Here is a 20,879-nt window from a genome sequence, read left to right on the forward strand (position 1 = left end):
TGCTTACGTTTTATAGTTTTGTTTTCAGGTACCTCTTCAGCTAGGGAAAAGGAGCTGGCGCGGTAGCGGCATATCACACACACTCTTGTTTCCGCACTATGGATTTTCTGGGATGTACTCTGAATATTTTACTATGATGTTACCGGTTTTTAGACATAAATTAATATTATGAATGTTTTGTAACGATGTTTTACGTATTAACCTAATTAAAAAAAAAAGAAATTTTTAGCTGGTATTTTTGGGATGTTACAGCTGGAACACTCAGTTTCAATATAGCGAGCCCAATCTGCAACGGAGTAGCCAATAAGCATAGATTTTGAAGGATGCAAGAAGTAAACACGATGATGAAGAGTACCCTTGACATACCTCATAATCCTTCTAACAAGTGAAAAATGTTGAATTGTTGGGGAGTGTAGAAATTGACTTGCTTGATTCACAACGTAGGAGATATCTGGCCTGGTGATGGTCAGGTATTGAAGAGCGCCAACAAAGGATCGGTAGAGAGTAGAGTCAAGAAAAGGAGTGTCGCTGGTGGAGAAGACATCATTAGTAGCAAGAGGCGTCCCAACTGGTTTTGAGTCAAGAAGACTTGCCCGAATTAAGATATCATGAGCATACTTACTCTGACTAAGAAACAAACCGTCTGAAGTATAAGAGACCTCAAGACTAAGGAAATAGCTTAATTTTCTGAAAGTTCATTTTTTAAGCAAGTGATGAATCAGGAAATAGAGGGATCATGATTCCTTATTAAAATGATGTCGTCAATGTATACTAATAGATATACAAGGCATGACCCACGATGAAAGATAAATAGTGAAGTATCAGCTTAACTATACTTGAAACCTTGTGTCACTAAGAAGGAGCTCAATCGTTGAAACCAAGCTCGGGAGGTTGACGAAGACCATAAAGGGCCTCGTTGAGACGACACACATGATTGGGATAAAGTGGATCAACATAACCCGAAGGTTGTTCCATGTATACTGTTTCAATAAGGTGTCCATTTATGAAAGAATTCTTAACATCAAGTTGATGAAGATTCCATCAATTGGTGACAACCAAAGATAGCACAATTCGAACAGTTGTGGCTTTAACCACATGACTGAAGGTATGAAAAAAATCAAACCCTGGAATTTGGGTGAAACCTTGTGCTACAAGTCGTGCTTTATGATGGTCAATGGTACCATCTTCATGGTATTTTTTCGAAACACCCACTTAGATCCAACAACATTCGCATTCAACGGGCGTGGAACTAGAGACTAAGTATGGTCAGACTTAGAAGTTGATTTAAAAACCTTATGGTCCTTTGCAACGCATAAAGAATCATCCAAGTGTGTGGGAGAAATTTCAAGAAGATCAAGAATAGTGCGAGGTTTAACAATACCTATTTTGCCTCTAGTAGTCATAGGATGCGTAGGAACAGGAGGTGGCGAAGGTTGTGGTTAAGGTGACGAAACAGGTGGTGGTGATGGTGGGGATAGTGTAGGTGTAGTGTTAGATGGTGTAGGAATGTCATTGTCAGGTGGTATAATGGGCGAAGGATCATCTTGCAAACAGTAAGCGCAAGGCTAGGAGGATATAGAATTGCATGATGGTGGTATGATCGTGGGTGTGTGAGAGGGTTCGCCTGCTGGTAAAGAAGGTAGAGGATTTGGGTAATAACTTAATTATAAGGAGAGGATGTTTGTGGTGGACTTGGTGCCGGAAAACGTAAAGGAGCTCTCATCAAATTTGGCATGTCAAGTTATTAAGACTTGAGAAGTTGTTGGGTCTAAGTATTTGTACCCTTTTTATTGAGTACAATAACCAAGAAAAATGCAATCAATGCTTCATGGTGCAAGTTTATGCTCCACATAGGGTCGTTAATAAGGAAAAATCTGACATCTAAAAGCTTTGAAATTTACATAATTTGGTACCACATTGATGAGAATTTCAAATGGGATTTGTTTTTTTGTAATTTGGTGCGTAGACGATTGATGACATAAGTAGCAGACAAGAATGTCATGCCCTTATATTCAACAACAAAATGGCCATGCAGAAGGAAAGCATAACATAGCGAGACTCGTTTCGGTTAAATGACGGTGATTTCCTTCTGCAAGGCCATTTTGTTATCGAATATAAGGGCATGACATTTGATGGTGAGTAACATTGTCAATAAATAATTAGCACACACGAGTGTTCAAAAATTTGGTATCCCGTCACTTTAAAAAACCAATAGTTTTCAAGAAAACTGAGTTTGTACAAACTTTAGAAATGTGACCAATACCTCATGAAAGCCAGATTTTCATTTAAGAGGAAAACCAAGAGAAATGAGAATATAATCATCAATAAATAAGGCATATTAACGATATCCATCAACAAAAGGAACGAAACCGGTCCCCATAAATCACAATGAACGATATCAAGAACATGTAAAGATCTTTTGTCATTCAACTAAAAGGTAAGCTATGTTGCTTTGAAAGATCACAAGATGAACAAATAGTTGGACTTGGTAAAATAGACGTAACATGCAAATATCCATGCTTATTATGAAGAGAAATAATATCACAAGCAACATGTCCTAGTATTTTGTGCCATAAATCAAAAGAAGTTGTAGTAAATGAAATCACTGATGTTGCCAAAGCTTGAGAAACCAGATTTAGAATGTAAAGACCATCCCTATATTTGCCTGTTGCTAGGATCCTTTTGCTGATTGTATCCTAAATAGCAAATGAAGATCAAGAAAACATGAAATTAACCGGGTAATCATTAGTTAATTTGCTTACAAAAAGTAGGTTCTTTTTGGTGTGTGGGACTATAAGAATATTCAGTAATTTGAGTTATTGTATAACATATAATGTACCAATGCGAGAGATGGGGAGTACATTATCATTTCCAAAAGCAACTTTGTCCTTTCCATGATAAGAAGTGGAAGAATCAAGACCAGTTAAGGAAGGATCCATATGGGTTGTTGCACCAGAATCCACACACCAATTAGAAGTGGAATCATTTATGTTGTAACCGGTATTGAAGGCCTAAACAAGATTTGAAGTTGAATAAGAAGACTTTTGAACATAACTACTCAAATCTGGGCAAGAGCTTGCATAGTGACCATCATGGAGAGATAACTGACAGTGAGGTGGTCGACGACCACAACTCCTAGAAGAAGAATTACCCCGAAAATTTGAACGTCCAGACCTGCCTCTCCCATGAGAAGAATTTGCAGTGAAAGCGACAAGAGAGGGAGCCATCTCATGTAAGGATGAAAGAAACAATTTGTTTCCTTCTACCTGAGCAACAACACCATGAAAAGAAGGTCTTGTAGAAAGAGCTCGATGAGCAGTAGAGAAAGTTTCAAAGGTTTGTCCTAAGCCACACATGATCCTATGGCTCTTGTCATTATCAGCAATAGGTTATCAAATTGGCTGGAGTTTGTCACGGATAGACTTAAATTGTTTAGCAAATTCAGAGACATAGAGGGTACCATTTTTAATTTGGCTCAAATAGTCTTTAAGGTTCTCCAATTGTTCCTGAGAGTCATGGCTATAGGTACTCCAAAGCCTGCCACACTTCACAAGGGGAAGAAAGACCTAGAACTTTGGCCATTGACTCTTCAGACAGAGACGATTGAAGAATGAGAAGAATCTTTTGATTGAGTTCCACCTAAGCATCATAGGCTGGGTTGGGAGTTGCTTTGCCGTCGACTGGGGTTGTGGATGGTGGAAGAACCAATGACATGACTCATGCATTTTTTATGAAAAAGCAGAGGGGTAATTTGATTTTTCCAGAGAAGATAATTGGAGGATGTTAATTTGATGATGAGTATGTGGATGAGAGTGTTTAGAGAGAAGGAATTTTCAGAGGAAGAAGACATTGTGAGAGACAAAAGAAATGGAGAGCAGGGTTAGGGTTTTTTTTAGGGATCGGTATTTAGGTTATACCATGTAAGAATGGGATAAATGTTCCCGATGATTATTACTGATAGATAAAGAAAGCATAAATACAAAATACAACATGAATGTAGGATCTATACAAGGTAAATTGAAATCTAATATAAGAAATTAAATAAAACTAATTATATACAAGATTTATCTCCAATAGTATCCATACAGTTATTACAAACTGGAAAAGATGCCCCATTGTTCAAACATAGCTCAAACACATTAGAGGACGAAGGGGCCATAAATTCCAAAAATTTCCATGGCATCCACATGTTATATCTCATGGACCTTATCACACTTGATGATCTAGCCCGCTTTTGGAAGGCATACAATCAATGTAAGTTTTATCTACTTCTTCAAGGATCCATATTGGTGAGGGGTTCAAAAAAAAATCTAATGTTCTGTTTTTAGAGTTATCGACTTCCCACCACATCATTTTTTTACTGTCAATGGATCTAACATATGATTTTAGATATTATGTAGGTTGGCGAAAAAGAACCAATTTCTAGTTCTACCATGATTGATATGTGATTATATCATCTTTTCTTACCTGATGATGTTGTAAAAGAGTTTAATATTGACATAATTGTATACTTCATATAAGGAAAATTTGAATGCACATATAGAAAGTAGTAATTTCATATTAAATGATCACTAGATAAGTCATTTCATATTAAATGATCACTAGATAAGTCATAGGATCTAGATGTACTTTTTTCAAAATCATAACACCCTTAATACTTAAACAGTAAAGCAAATCAAGCAAGGTGAAGTGTTTTATCTTTTCTACTTAAACCGTTCAGAGTAAGGATAAATGTAAAGTTTTTTTCTCCTTTTATATTTTTATTTTAAAAAGAAAAAGCATCATAAATGGTCCCTATGGTTTCTCCAAATCTGAAGTTTAGTCCCCGTGGTTTAAAAACATCATAGATGGTCCCTGTGCTTTCAAAATTTTTGACAATTGGTCCTTATTGCTAACTCCGCTAAATTTTATCTGTTAATTAAAGGGTATTTTCGTCATTTCACTACCAATGGGACCATTTATGATGTTTTCACTTATTTAAAAAAAACTAATATGCAAAGAGTCTCTCTTAGTGTACAAGAAACCTCAGGCACATCTCTCTTTCCCCAACTCTCAGTCTCTCCTCTTATTTATGATTCCACCACCACTCTATGGTTGAAGCTTCCATCACTACTACCTCTCAGTTTCTCCAAGACTCGTCCATTGTTCCTCTCTTATCTTCTGAAATGACTGAAACCCTATTCACCATCTATCTCAATGTTTCCCACCCCTGGGCAAACCCACAGACGATCCAACCCCTGTTCACGATTGCACACCAAATCCATTAAATCTCCATCGACCAACAACAAAGATCTGATTTTTGTGCTGTAGACAATCGATTCCAACTCGTCATAGATCTGATTTCATTCTTAAACTTAGGGATTAAATTTGATTGATCGATTTGGATGATGCTTCGTGCTTTTGATCTCATAGTGGGTCATCTGGGTTTCCAAAAAAAATCAAGTTTGGAACATTAAATCTAAGGAATTGGTGGTATGTTCAGACGGCTTCAAGGGTATCTCCAGGAGAGAATATGAAGTAGGTTTTAGTGTGTGTTTTTCTCTCTCTGTGTGCGTCTTTGTTGACAGTGAGAGAAAGGAATGGATCAAACAAATGTTGTTTTTCAAGTGGTGTTGAGAATAAGAAGATTGATACTTACAACCATAAGCACCTTTGGTTCGAACATCAATATTGGCACCACATTAAGTAGTTCATCCATAACTTTTATGTGACCACCCTTGGCAGCTAGATGAAGAGGGGTGAGGCCATGAAATTTTGGGCCAAGTGTAGCAACATTTGCATCCATTCCTTCATCAAGGAGTCTTTTGTCCTGCAAAAAGAAATCCCAAAACTTGAAATAATCACCTACAGACACATGAGTGTTCATTTAAACTATCAGAAAAAGTAACTTGATTGTGCTCTCACACTTTCTTGTTAACATTATGTTTTCTATTTTAGCGTTTGTTGATGTAACAGACAATACCGGACTTGAAAGTAGATATTGGAGACAATATTAAAGGTTGCTATTAGTTTAAACAGAAAAACCATGAAGAAGAAGAAAAAAAACTTTTACAGTTTATATTTGTATTCACCTCCTTAAGGTCTCCTTTTCGAGCAACGACGTGAAGATTTGTCCAACATCTGTCGTCCCTATCATCACCCCAGGGCTATTGCAGCACAAGTTGTTGGAACGTTTGATGTGCCTCCGAATCCGATTACTATTCGAACGCAATAAGTGATCTTGGATCGTTGTTCCTTCTTTCAATTATCTTTCGAATATACCAGAATTTGAAGAAGTTCGTTGCAGCCAAATAAACTAAATTTAATAGTTTCTTGAAAAAGGAAACCCTAGCATTGTCTAGAAACAGAGAAAAATCAAAAGAAACATAGCAGGATTTCAGAAATGTTTGGTGGTTTCATTGGATGAGAAGGAATCGAAGATGAACACAACCCTAGATTTTGCAGAGATGGGATGACTTGAGAGAGAGAGGGGGAGGGGTACACCCTTTGCATATTATTTTATTTTATTATTATTTTTTTTAATAAGTGAAAACATTATTAATGGTCCCTGTACTAATGAAATGACGAAAATTCCCTTCAGTTATCGGATAAAATTTAACGGAGTTAGCAATAAGGACCAATCGTCAAAAGTTTTGAAAGCATAGGGACCATCTACGATGTTTTTAAACCACGGGGACTAAACTTCAGATTTGAATAAACCATAGGGACCATTTATGATGTTTTTTCTTTTAAAAAATATAATTTTGACATATGTTAATGAGTTTGACCTGTAATGACTTTTGTGTAATAAAGCTTGTTGGTCTCATTTCATTGGTCTCTAAGGCAAAGTCAGGTAAAAACCACAGATGGTGTGGAAAACCTTTCCTTCCTTGCCAAAGTGCCAGATATGAATGTTTTATTAATTTCATACGTCTCCGTTTATTTCTTGTCTTTTTTGTGGTCAGTTAAAGACAAAAGAAAGGGGCCGAGGAAGGGGAAGCCCTTCGAGGCATGATTAGTTCCACAAATCTCACTGCACTGACCATAGTAAACTCTGGCTAAGAGGACTATTCAAATCCTGGTGAAGTAAAGGACTGAGAATTCCAGCAATATCGCGTGAGTGAAAAGGGCAATGCCGCTTGTAAAGCAGACCTCATGTATTTAACTTTTGGATGAAAAGATAGGATGATATAAAAAATGGAGAAGTAGGATGTTGTTAAAGGATTTATTTTTAGAAAAGTAGTAAAAAATTAATATATATATATATATATATATATATATATATATATATATATATATATATATATATATATATATATATGACTTCAACAATTTGATAATTCTTTTTTTTAATCTTTATGACATTTTGGTTATTATTTTTATTTTCTAATCTCTGTTATTTATGGTTTTTTTAATGTTTTTATTTATTTTGATTAAAATAAATAACCTTAAAATGGATAAACAATGTCAGAACCGTTTTTTGTTTAATTTTTCTTATTATTATTATTATTATTATTATTATTATTATTATTATTTAATTTTATGTCGTTATGGTTTATGTTTTTTTTTTATTTGGATGCTCCACAGTTAATATCGTTAGCAACTTTATGTTTGCATTTATCATTATCATTATTTCACCTTTTATTTTCTATTTTTTTTATAATTTTAGTTATTTATTATTCTTCTATTGTTTTTATTTATTTTGATTCAAGCAATAAAAAATATAACACCAAAAAAAACTTAAACACCAAAATTGTAATATACTCTAATATATTAATACATTTTACACTTTTCGTCTTTTTTTGTTTTTTTTGTTTTTTTTGTGTTTTTCATTGTTCTCGTATTATTTTTTAAATTATTTCGTATTATTTTTAAATTTTTTTCTATTTTTTATTTTTTTCTTTGTTTTGTTTTATTTTTCATCAATTTGATAACTTTTTATAACATCCTATTTCGGATCGTTCTGTGATTTAAGGCTCGTGGGCCGTAATTTTAGTATGGAAGGTTTTGAGGCTTTAAAGAAGAAATGTTTAGACCCTTTTGGATGTGGGTAAGGTAGGTTTTGTGATAAAAGAGCTCGGTTTGTGCTTTACAACCCAAGAGTATCGGTAAAGGAGTTGGTTCGGACCTTTCATGAATTTTGGATCTGAGTTCGAGTAGGTTTCAGGAAAAAATAAAGTTGACAGAAGTATAGGGCTTCTTGTTACCTTGCCGTGGATATAAAGAACGTCAAAAACAGAGTTATAACGAAGAAGTCAAGATCATTTGAAGTTAGGAGGGTTTTGGGTCGAACCGGGTACGCGGGGCGTACCAGATGAGAACACATGGCGTTCAAGGGAAAAGTGACGTGGGCCAAGATAGGAACATTGGGCGTTCACTGAGCTGCATCAAAGACTCGTTTTTAGGGTTTGGCCCCTGTATAAGCATCATTATGGACCCAAACCTCTTCCATTCTTCATCCTCCATCCTCTCTAACCCTAAGAATGACACCCTAGCCTCCATTTGAATTATTCTTGAGCTTTTTGGTGATTTAGAGGGTTTTTGGTGCTTATTGTGGACGAAGGAGTTTCTTGAGGAAGCATTGCTTGGCTTGGAACTTGTGGATCCAAGCCCTAATCATATTGATCTAGCTCCAGAAAGAATAAAGTTTGAATCTTGGTGGCTTTCTCATGTGGATCTAGTTGGGTTATGACTTGTTATGTTTTGGCCCTTGAAGAAGAAGGAACTTGGTGATCAAGCTATTGTTGGAGTAAAGCTTCTTGATCCAGAACCTTCATCAATTTTGCAAGCTACTAGAGGTATAAAGTTTCTATCTTGATGAATCATGTGTTTGATCTAGCTAGTTTTGGGTTTTATGTGCTTTTTGACCCCAATCTTTGGTGTGTATGAGTATTTACTAACTCTAGACCATTTGAGTTGTCCTTTCTGAGGTTTTTGAGTGTTCTAAGTCATAAAAATGTCATCTTTCTCCATTCCTCCCATCTATGCAAAGGATTATGAAGTTTGGGTTTTTTTGTTAAAAGTTAGGGTTTGGGTTTGAGCCCATTTAGACATGACAAGGCATAAGGTTGGGAAATTTATGTTGTAAAATGCCTTCTTGGACCAGATCTGAGTCTTGGGTGAAAGGAATTAAGGAGTTAAGGACTAAATATGAGTTATTGGCCTCTTTATGGAGTTAGAGTTCTTGAAATCATGTTTGGGCCCCTTTGAGCCATGATAAGGCTTAAAGCCTTCGATTTTATCGATTAATTCATTATTATGGGATTATTCTGAGGTGTTGGACGTTGGACTTAATGGAATAAGTCATTAGAACAAGAATTGGAATTCCACCGGGAAAGCCGTGTGTAATCCCTGGGAACGCAGTGCGTTCCGGCCTGAGTCCCCGTCAAACGATCCGGCGACGAACGTCGTGCGTTCCGCCCATGAACGACGCACATTCGTCTGATCAGTGGAGTTGTGGGCTTTAGACTTGGACTTGTTCTTAAGGTTGAGCTTTGCTGTTTTGGGCCTTGTTGGGTTGCCCTGTTGGACCTAGGGAGTTATTGCGTTTGGCACTAGGGGGCCTATTTGGGTTTGGGCCTTAGAGGGCTTGTTTAGATTGTGCATTGTGCTTTGGGTATAACCATGAATGTTATCTAAGAATGATCTTGTTTGGCTCAGTGTGTGGAGTCTTTGTGTAGCGGACATGAGTGTAGGATTTGATATCCATCAACTAAGGTGAGTCTTCTCACTATACTTACCTGTGTGGTAATGCATGTGTGACCGAAGGGTCTTATTCGTGTTATTGATCAGAGGGTCTTATTCATATTATTGACCAGAGGGTCTTATTCGTATTGTTGACCGGAGGGTCTTAATTTCTTATACTAATATATGTGTTATTATGCATTCTGTCTTTGTGACCTATGTTGTTATATGATTTTGTGCACATATTATGTTATGAACATAAGGTCCATACCAAGACGTGAGACCGGAGGGTCTTCACTGAGGCACACGACCGGAGGGTCCTTATCAAGATTTAGCCATGAGAGGCTAATTATTTGTGTATGTGGTATTTTGGGGAACACACTAAGCTTCGTGCTTACAGTGTTGATTAAAATGCATTTCAGGTACTTTTGTAGATTCCGGGAAGGCAGACGCATGATTGTACACATTCACCGGCTTATGATGTCTTGTGGATTTTGGGATACTCTGATGTTGTTTTGATAATGACTTATAATTCTATGATGACTTGGATTTATGAATAATGTTTGGTGAAATAAAAATGAAAGATTTGTTTTGAAATTTGAGCTGTTACAAATTGGTATCAGAGCCTTGGTTTGAGGGATTCGGGCACACCTTCAGGTATGTCTGGACGCAAACTGAGGAGTTGATAACTTTTCAAAAGAAATGATTTTTCAATACATGATTTTGCAAGGAAATTATTGAGTTTTGAAAGCAGGTCTGAAGCGGTGTGTACAATCAGCCAGAGCCCAAGTGGTGATTTCCCTAAATACCCTTACTTGATTATGTGCTGCGATGTGTTGTTATTATGAGCTGATAGAATTGCATGCTAGTTTAGGGCTAGGGATATGCTCAATATTGCATGCTAGTGTTCCTAGTTTGGAGAGATGCCTTTATGCCTGTTATGTGAGCTGGTAGTGTTGCATGCTTATGATTAGTCATCTCCAGGAGTTGTGAGGTAGGATTGCCTGAGTTCGATGATGCCTTTTCTGTTGTGAATAGAGCATTTGGGGTTGTATGTTATAGTGGTTTTATGTGCTGGTAGAGGTTGCTTGATGCCCGAATGCTACTTGCTTTGTGCTTTTAGAGACTTCCATTAACACCGACCAACTATTAATCGAATATGTTAGGTTACATGTTTCACGGAGTAGATAATTTTAGAAGGTTAGATTAGATCTATTGCGCAGCTCTCGGGTGAGCCTAGTCGTTGTAGGGCGGGATCTTACAGTCAAAGAATTATCTAGTGCATGTAGCATGTAATTGTATTCGAGAAGTAGTTAATAGGTATTAGTAGGAGTTCCTTTTGTAGCTGATGGCGGAGAAAGGAGTGAAGGGAATCCTAGGGGATCCTGGGGAGTATTTTCAGTCTGATGAGTGCGCTGTTTAGAGGCGAGTAATCGCTGGGGAGCAAGTATGTGGAGCTGGATTGGTCGATAGTGGAGTTGAGTAGGTACTTAGAAAATCTATAACGATTCTCAAGGAAAGTATGGATAGATTTAGAAGGTAGTATTGGGCCCGTACTACTGAAAGAAGAGGATCCATACTCGAATCGAGGAAAATTTCAGTGGTTCTAAGTAGCAGGTTGAGGGAAGATAACATGGTTTGGGTACCATGATTTATGGCAGAGTGTGTTCCTGTCTCTACCGATTATCCGACAGTGGTTGTTCAGATTGCAAATGGGCCTAGTGATTGTTGGGCCCAAGGGCCATGTCAGTCGCGTTGAATGGAGTAGGACTTACGAGAAAAATTGAGTTTAGGTCCCAAGGAATTTAACTAGTGAGGTGCCAGTTTGAGTTGTGGGACTCAAAAAGTAAGTGGATGTGATGAGTTGTTGAGGGTTGCAGTCTGAGTTGAATGATCGGCCGATGGTTTGTGATTCCAATTTCGATGATGAGGATTATATTATTCTAGCTTTTCCATATTGGAAGGAAGGGTGAGTGAGGTTCTGATTTCAGAATTTGGAGGTAGACCCCGTGGGGTACCAGATAGTTGCGGTATTTGCACCAAAGGATTATATGGCATGACTGCCTTGGGGTATTTCTTATGTTGTAAGAGAGTCATTAGTGGGGACTGTGATAGATTAGGACAATGATATGCCATATTTAAGCATAGTAAGGCGTAATCTAGCAACTTTTTCATGTAATCAGGAGGAGTATATCAGAACGGAGACTCTTGTCTATGTTGCAAATCGACTGTGAGAGTGAGGTCTCCTGTTTCTATTTCGATTCTTGCGATGAGGTGTTGGTTGAGGATTCAGAGAATGAAGTGCGTGATAGTCCATTATTCCCAAATAAAGAGTTGGTGCTATTTTGGACTGTCGAAATATATGCTTGTGTACCTGTATTAGATTCTTGGTGATTAGGGGCAGTCACGTTGGGAAGTTTCTGAGGCCTCCATCTGAGATTCGAAATGCTTGGATTTGATTGGTCAGTATATGGAAGGTCATTGATTGTTGTGTGGAATGCTCCAAGAGTCGGGTATGGTATATATGGTGAGCCAGTTTGATGTGCGGTCTGTTTGGAATGCCAATTGGCGGTATTTAAACCCTAAGTGGGGGAAAACTGAGTATTATGTTGAAGGATCATCGATATGTTCGACTTGCGGCTTCAGAAGATTGGGTTATAGGGATCTGCGGTCCGGGTATAGGAGACTTGGGTCTACATGTGGTCAAGGCAAGGTGCAGAGCTGGATGATGCATGTTGTATGTGCTCAGAATGATGAGTGTCTTCACAGCAGGTAGCTGTTGGTAGGGGAGCTTGTTTCGGTCAATGTTCCTTCGGGTTCGCCAATGTTCAGGATAAGAGGCGGACGAGTCGTTTGGGTCAAGTTTTGGTTGTCGAAGGAATTGTCAGTTCGATGTATGGATTGCTATCTATACTCCAGGAGGAACATCGATTGATCTGTCAATCAACCTTAGAGTCGGTATGTATAGTTTCGCGTGGGTTTCGTTCAGTAAATATTGGGATTTTGGGTTGTTGCCAATGCATTCTCAATCATTGATGATTTTCCCTTCTTCACTAATGACTTGGAATATTTCAAAGGTTTCGAGTTGTATAAGGTGAAGATCACCGTTTGTGACAAGCTATCGTTACATTATGTGATGGTGTATTGTGGTTTCCGAGTATGTTGCGACAAAAATTGTTGGATTATAGAATTATTGTAAGATCCGGGTTTCTTTTGGTGGCAAGTGGAGCGTCGGATCGACTATCTACATTTCCCATTTGTGGGCCTATCAGTTCTTTGTCGTCAGAGGAAATTGTTCAAGGGTGTGGAATTGTTTTGAGGGAAGGTGCTTTGGACGCAACAATCTTCGTCGAGAGTAGTAAGATGCTTAATTTGGATGGGTGTGTGCACCTACTAATGTTTGGTCGTGAAGTTTTAGTTCAGTAAACTCAGTATGGTGGAGGTTTGGTGATGATGTTGTAGGATGGTTCGGTAATCTGACGGTTTCGAGGATGTAAAAGAGTGGTTGGATCCAAGTGGGGGTAATCACTTGGGACTGTCAGGGAAAGACCGTGGGACGAGTCCATGGCAAGCTATGGACTGTTGTAAGAGTATTGGGTGTTGTAACATTCACCAGTCAGTGAAGAGGTGTTGTAAGAATACGGGGTACCGTAGCTTTCACTTGTCAGTATGTGACGCACAAGGGTTTTTAGGCTGGGTAGCCTTGCTATTTGGGTCTTTGGGAACCTGGTGGCCGGGCCAGGTGCAATACTGGTAGTCTCAGCTATGATGGGGAACCGTTATATCTCGGTTTAGGTAGGAATGGTCGTAAATCAGAAGAATTGGGGTTCAATGCATGCACATATTTGTGGATCTCGGGTCATGAATTGAGCATCGGGTTGGTTATGGGTTAGATCTTGAGTTGGGAAATGTAGGTGTTTTGGGTGAAACTTCTTTATGAAGGATGTGGGCTAAAGGATGTGAATGCTGCGAGTGTCGATTGAAGGGTTCCGGGTTAATGGTTGGTTTCAGTTTTTTTTCAAAACAGGCTCTTGTATTTGAGTTTGGCTCCATCTGTGTAGGGGATAGGCAAGTTGGGATTTCGGATTTTCAGGTGCATTTCAATTTCAGTGGTCATGGATTCCATGCGATGTATTACACTTGAGTGGCTCAGTTCGTTTGGTTGTGGGAAGACCACAACATGCATGGAATTAGTAAGTGGTAGGCGTCAGATGTCGGAGGTGATGTGTCTACAGATCGGTTTGTAGTATTCGCTTGGAGTAAAGTGAAATTTGTGATTCCGTGTGTAATGTGATTGGTTGAGATAGCTTTGTTGGATTGAACGGTTATTGGAGTTGTTTTCACGGATGGGCTAGAGCAGCCTTTAGCGTATCGACTTCTAGGTCGGGAGTCGATCTTGTGTTCGGATTTGGTGTTAATCATTGGAAAGTAGCTGGGGCTTATGTTGGCGGATATCAGTGGATAGTTCCGGTTGGGCATGGTCATTCAATTCAGGTTCGGAGCTGAATCGTCCTGGGTTTGGTATTGGAATGGTTCTGTCTATCGGGAGGTTAGACATAGTGTAGACTTTCAGCTCCCTGGCAGATCAGCAGGTTATTATTTTGTTGATTCATGTCACACCCCCAAACCAGAATGGAAAAAACGTTCGGGGGTGGAGGACATCATGTACAGTATCACAACAATGCATAATAGTAAACAAGCAACAACATCATCCATTGCATTAATAATATAATTTTAATACAAGTGTGTTTTGTAGGTTATAAGACACCAAAAATGAATAATCAAAATAAAGACGAGTCTTGAAAGCTCCGTCTTCTCAAAACCTGGTCATCGGTACCTGTCTAATGGTGACCTGAGAATACAAGTTATTTTGAAAGAGTAGATCAACATTAAAGCTGGTGAGTTCATAAGTATTTTAGTGTCATTGTTTGTATAAGTTTGAATAATGTGCTTGTAAATGTTTGATGTAAAAGTTTGTAAGTATTTGATGTAAATGTTTCTAAACATCCTAGAAAATCCTATATTTTTTACTAAAGCAGTCTTCTACCAAGACCCAACTGTTCTTTATGTTTGTTCTTTTGTAAAAGTGTGCATTTTCCCAAAGTATGACTATCATTACAAAAATATAGCTTTCATTACCGTTTATGTGAGAAGATCACAATGTGAATGAAATGGGAAAAATAAAGATGTACTGTAGTTTTATCTAAGTAACTACCAATGTACTAACTACCTTAAACTTGTTAGTTTAATTAAATTAAAATGTGATATGATTGTAACCATACTTGATCGACTAGTCTAACACGACGTTCGATACGTCGAAATGATATGACATTCGTCACCCGTAGACCTGAAGGTCCCACTTTAGCTAGCAACAAGGTGTAGGAGGGTCAGTCCCGCATAGATCTATACACAAATTCACGCTCTCCATCCAGGAGACCCTGGGTACAAAACGTAACGCATCAGTATATTGCCAAACCATGAAGAAGTATCTCACATTATTGTTATAGTATTCTTGTATTTGCATAGTATGTTCTAGTGTGGTGTATGTTCTCTCTGTCTAGTATGTAGTATGTTCTCTAGTGTGTAGTGTGTACTATGTATTGTTTCTAGTTATAGTATGTACTATTTCTCTTTGTAGTGAGTATTGTCTCTCGTTATAGTATGCTCTATCTGTTTCTCTTTATAGTATGTTTGAACTGACTCGTGTATGAACTGACTGTTGTATGTTTCCTTGTTGTAGAAATAGTATTAGTGACTTCCTAAACTATACCTATTATAGTTTACTAGTAGTGATGTTTTTATGAATGAACATGTTTGTATACCATTGCTACCCAAAGGTATTGAACTAATAGAAGAACTTTTATATCTATATACATATACATAATATATAACTAAGATTGAAACGACCTTCGGACAAACAACTTATACCCTAAGTCCACAACCAAACAAGGAACAGGAAATAAGGCGAGTTATCAGTCCTAAGTCCTTTCAATCCTACTTATATAACTATATCCATATAGACATGATTTGACAAAGTATAAGTATTAAAAGAGTTTAATATAAAGTATTTAACATGTAAAAGAGTTTATAAAAAGATTTGAAGCAGTTTGTTTGATAACACAGTTTGAAAGGTAATAAAATCCTCTTGTTTGATAGTTGTTAATCACATGTGATTGATATAATAACTATAATAGTTCTACTTGTATCCCCCCATAAAAGCATTTAAAATCATTTAAAAGATAAGTTAAGGAGTATGAACTCACCTGTAGTGAGTGATATGAATGAAAGATCGGTTTGTAGGATGCTAAGTGTCAAGTGAAGACTTGAGCACAACAGATCCTAATAAGCATATAATGACACATATATGTATATAATTAGTGTTTATGCAACTAATCATGTAAGGAAAACACCCTAGGACTTAGGAAACACTTAGATTGAAGTGTTTAAATCACAAAGGATTGCATCTAAGGGGTGTTGGCCACACAATGGTGTTTACATCCAAGTGTTCACGGCCCTATGTGTTTACGGCCATAGGTTTTACTGCCTTATGAGTTTACGGCCGTAAAATCATGAAGTCTTGTGCCAAAGAGTGTATTAAAGTCCAATTAAGCAACAAGGAAGTGTTCTAGGTTCAATGCTTAGCTTTAGGGAGTTAATGGCCAACAAATGCACCTTTAACAAGGGTTCACGGCCAAGGGAGATGCTTTTGGCCGTAAACTCCTATTGTTCTTGGGAAATGGATGTTTTCAAAGTGTAAATCAAGGGTTTCTACTAGATAACAAGTATAGGGAAGAGGTACTTACGATATTGAAGCTAAAAGGGTTGATTTCGGCCCAAAACACTAGTGTGTGTTCTTGGTGATCTTGAAGATCAAACCCAAAAGATAAATTTAATGGATGAAATCAAAGGGTGATACTAGATAATGAGATGTATCAACTAATCAAAGGATGAAACACTTACATTTTTGAAGATAAAAACGAAGATCCTTGTGATACTTGAGAGACAAATCAAGTTCTTGAGGATGAGATGGTGAATAATGAGGAAGAAATGAAAGAACAGCATGTATAAGGCATGAGTTTATGGACACCTTGAGTTTACGGCCATAAACTCCACATGATGAAGTTTAAGGCTTGGCTAGTGCACAATGGACTCAAGCAGATACTTCCTAACACCCGATACTTGAATGTACTATGCTTAGAACACTCAAACAGACCTTAAACAATGCTAAAAGATAGCAGAAATAAGTCTGACTTTGATTGATTTGAAATGTTGTACAAGATAGAAATTTCGGGTTGTGACATCAACCCCCCGTTAGAGAGAATTTCGTCCCGAAATTAGAGTTTAACAATTAAGCTATTACAAATAACTAAGCGAAAAGATGAGGATAATTCAGTTTCATTTGATCCTCGCGCTCCCAAGTAAATTCATGTCCTTGCTTGGCATTCCAGCGAACCTTCAATATCGGGAAACGACTTTGCTTCATTTGCTTGACCTCTTGGTCCATGATCTCTACCAGTTGTTCCACGAAGTTGAGTCTCTCGTTGATCTCGATCTCGTCGAGTGGGATTACAAGAGTCTCGTCGGACAGACACTTTTTCAAGTTCGAGACGTGGAAAGTAGAATGTACGTTACTGAGTTCGCGAGGTAGTTTGAGTTTGTAAGCTACAGGGCCGATTCTAGGGAGAATATCGAAAGGCCCTACGTATCTTGGATTTAGCTTTCCACGCTTTCCGAAGCGTATCAAGCCCTTCCAGGGTGAGCCTTCAATAGAACACGGTCGCCCACCTGAAATTCCAAAGGTTTCCTTCTCTTGTCTGTGTAGCTTTTCTGTCGGTCTCTAGAGGCTTTCAATCGTTCACGAATCTGAACGATCTTCTCTGTCGTTTCCCGAATGATCTCTGGACCTATGAGAGTGCTGTCAGGAACTCGTCCTTTAGCTAACTGAGTGTCGCCCACCTCAGCCCAGCACAGAGGGGATCTGCACTTACGGCCATAGAGGGCTTCAAATGGAGCAGCCTTTTTATGCTCGTGTGATAACTATTGTTGTAGGAAAACTCGACAAGGGGTAAATGAGCATCCAATGCCTTCCCAAAGTCTATCACGCAGGCTCGCAACATATCTTCTAAAGTTTGAATAATCCTCTCACTTTGTCCGTCGGTTTGCGGATGGTAGGCTGTACTCATGTCCAGCCTAGTTCCTAGGGAACTTTGAAGCGACTGCCAGAACCTCAAAGTGAATCTACTATCTCTATCAGAGATAATGGATATGGGAACACCATGCAGCTGTACGATTTCCCTGATGTATGTTCTAGTGAGTTTCTCCATCTTGTCAGTCTCTTTGATAGGCAGGAAGTGTGTGGAATTTGTTAACCTGTCTACGATCACCCAAATGGTATCGACACCACCCGTTGTCTCGGGCAACTTGGTTATGAAGTCCATCGTGATCTGCTCCCACTTCCATTCAGGTATCTCCGGTTGCTGAAGTAAACCTGATGGTTTCTGGTATTCGACCTTAACCTTGGCGCAAGTAAGGCATTTACTCACGAAGGTAGCAATCTCTGCTTTCATGTTAGGCCACCAATATACCATTTTAAGATCCAGATACATCTTATCTGAACCTGGGTGGACGGAATACCGAGTGTTGTGCGCGTCTGTCAAGACCAAGTCTCTGAAACCACCATGTTTCGGTGTCTAGATCTGATCCATGAGATATAAGGCTCCGCCATCCATGACTTCCAAGTTCTTATTCATCCCTCTTAGGGATTCACCCGCCACATTTTCAGGTTTCAAAGCTTCGAGCTGAGCCTCCTTAATTTGTGTGGACAAGTGTGAATGGATAGTCATAGTCAATGATTTGATTCTACGACCAGAGTATTCTTTCCGACTCAGGGCGTCAGCTACTACGTTGGCCTTGCCGGGATGATAACGAATTTCGTATTCGTAATCACTGAGTAGCTCGACCCACCGTCGTTGTCTCATGTTGAGCTCCTTCTGGTCGAATATGTGTTGTAGACTTTTGTGGTCTGTAAAGATAGTGTTTTTCGTACCATACAGGTAGTGTCTCTAGATCTTCAGAGCAAACACTACTGCTCCTAACTCAAGATCATGTGTGGTGTAGTTGACCTCGTGCGTCTTCAGCTGTCTTGAGGCATAGGCGATGACCTTACCTCGTTGCATAAGAACACAGCCGAGCCCTTGATTGGATGCATCGCAATAGACCACGAAGTCTTCTATCCCTTCGGGGAGGGACAATATCGATGCGGTGCATAAGGCTCTCTTTAGCGTTTGGAACACTTTCCCTTGTTTCTCCTCCTAGTCAAAGGCCACACCCTTCTGGGTCAATGTTGTAAGAGGTTTCGTAATTCGCAAGAAGTTTTGAATGAACCTGCGATACTAGCCAGCGAGGCCTAGAAATTGACGAATTTCTGTAGGCGTCTTCGGTGCTGACCAGTTCTAATGGCTTTGATTTTGGAAGGGTCCACGTGTATTCCCTCTTCGCTAACCATGTGCCCTAAGAATTCGACTCTTCATATCCAAAATTCGCATTTCGAGAACTTCGCATAAAGCTTCTCTGATCGCAGTGTTCACAAGACCTGACACAGATGTTGACTATGCTTCTCCTTACTACGAGAGTAGATAAGTATGTCATCGATGAAGACAATGACGAACTGATCTAAGTAAGCACGACACACCCTATTCCTTAAGTCCATGAATACTGCGGGCGCATTGGTCAATCTGAACGGTATCACTACAAACTCGTAGTGCCCATAATGAGTTCGGAAGGCTGTCTTCGGAAAATCGTCCCCTAGCACTCGTAACTGGTGATACCCGGACCTCAATTATATCTTTGAAAAGAAGTTCGCCCCTTGAAGTTGGTCAAACAAATCGTCTATGCGAGGCATAGGGTAACGATTTTTGACGGTTAGTTTGTTAAGTTCTCTATAGTCGATGCACATACGGAACGATCCGTCTTTCTTCTTGACGAACAAGACCGGTGCTCCCCAGGGTGAGAAGCTTGGCCTAATGAAGCCTTTGCTGAGCAGTTTGTTAAGTTGACTAGATAGTTCCTGCATCTCGGCTGGTGCTAGACGATAGGGCGATTTGGCTACTGGGGTAGCCCCTGGAATTAAGTCGATTATGAACTCGACTTGGCGTTGCGGAGGTAATCCTGGGAGTTCTTCTAGAAAGATGTCGGGAAAGTCGCGTACTACTGGAATGTTATTTATGTCCTTCATCTCTTGGCTCACATCGACAACATGAGCAAGAAATGCGCGACATTCCTTTCGTAAGAATTTCTGGGCTTGAATGCTCGAGATGATACGAAGGTTCGTGCCGGGTTTGTCGCCGTAGATAACTAGAGTTTCGCTAGACGACAGATTAAGGCGAACAGCCTTTTCGTAACACTTGATGTCGTCACGATGAGAACTCAATCAATCCATGCCGATTATGATGTCAAAACTTTTAATTGAGACCGACATGAGGTCGATTGGAAATGAATGGCTATCTAGTGTTAGTGTACATCCTATGTATATGCAGCTAGTGCTCTCTGTCTTTCCGTTAGCCATTTCTACGGTGAACGGTTCTTTAAGTGCATGCGATTTATCCTTAAGAAAGTGAGCAAATTTCTGTTTCACGAAACTCCTCTCCGCTCCACTATCAAATAGAATGCATGCATAAGAGTTATCGAGGAGAAACGTACCAGTGACCACTGTGGGGTCGGCAACCGCTTTCTCGTGGCCTATAGCCAAAACCCTTCCCACTCCGCCGACATTCCCTGCCTTCGGGCAGTTCCTTTTGTAATGGCCCACCTCGCCACAACTGTAGCAAGCCTGGCCCACACCAGCGCCGAGGACCTGGGTGATTGGCCTTGCCGGAGCTTTGTAGAAACGGGCAGTGTGGCCCTTCCTGTTGCAGTTTGAGCACTGCATTTCCTGGAAGGGTCCATTGTGGTGGAAGTTGCATTTGTTGCACTTCGGCAAGTTTCCAGCGTACTGCTTTACCGATGCAGCAGCGGCATGTGCTATCGCAGCATGTACTGCCACGACCTGTTGCTTTTTGGCAGCTTTCTTCTTCTTGTCATCCTAGAACTTCCGCTTGTTATCAGCTGCTTTGGAGGGTTCTGAGATGGCTAGGGTTTTTGTTTTTGACGGGGTACGGACCCCATGGTCGATGAGCCGTTGTGCCAATCGCTTGGCACTATCGAAGGTTGTGGGGTTG

The 20,879-nt window shown here is 39.3% G+C and overlaps 1 long non-coding RNA gene across 1 annotated transcript; it reads right to left on the bottom strand.

Annotated features, from left to right (window-relative positions):
* Positions 1–4,728: 4,728 nt before the first annotated feature.
* Positions 4,729–6,540, bottom strand: LOC145128512 (uncharacterized). The gene is made up of 2 exons (XR_013716950.1): positions 6,072–6,540; positions 4,729–5,809 (listed from the first exon to the last, which is right to left on the bottom strand). It is a non-coding gene; the product is annotated as an uncharacterized LOC145128512 (long non-coding RNA).
* Positions 6,541–20,879: the final 14,339 nt, after the last annotated feature.

This window comes from Lactuca virosa, chromosome 8, assembly GCF_052849685.1.
Source record: "Lactuca virosa cultivar CGN04683 chromosome 8, Lactuca_virosa_CGN04683_v6, whole genome shotgun sequence".
NCBI classification, from domain to species: domain Eukaryota; kingdom Viridiplantae; phylum Streptophyta; class Magnoliopsida; order Asterales; family Asteraceae; genus Lactuca; species Lactuca virosa.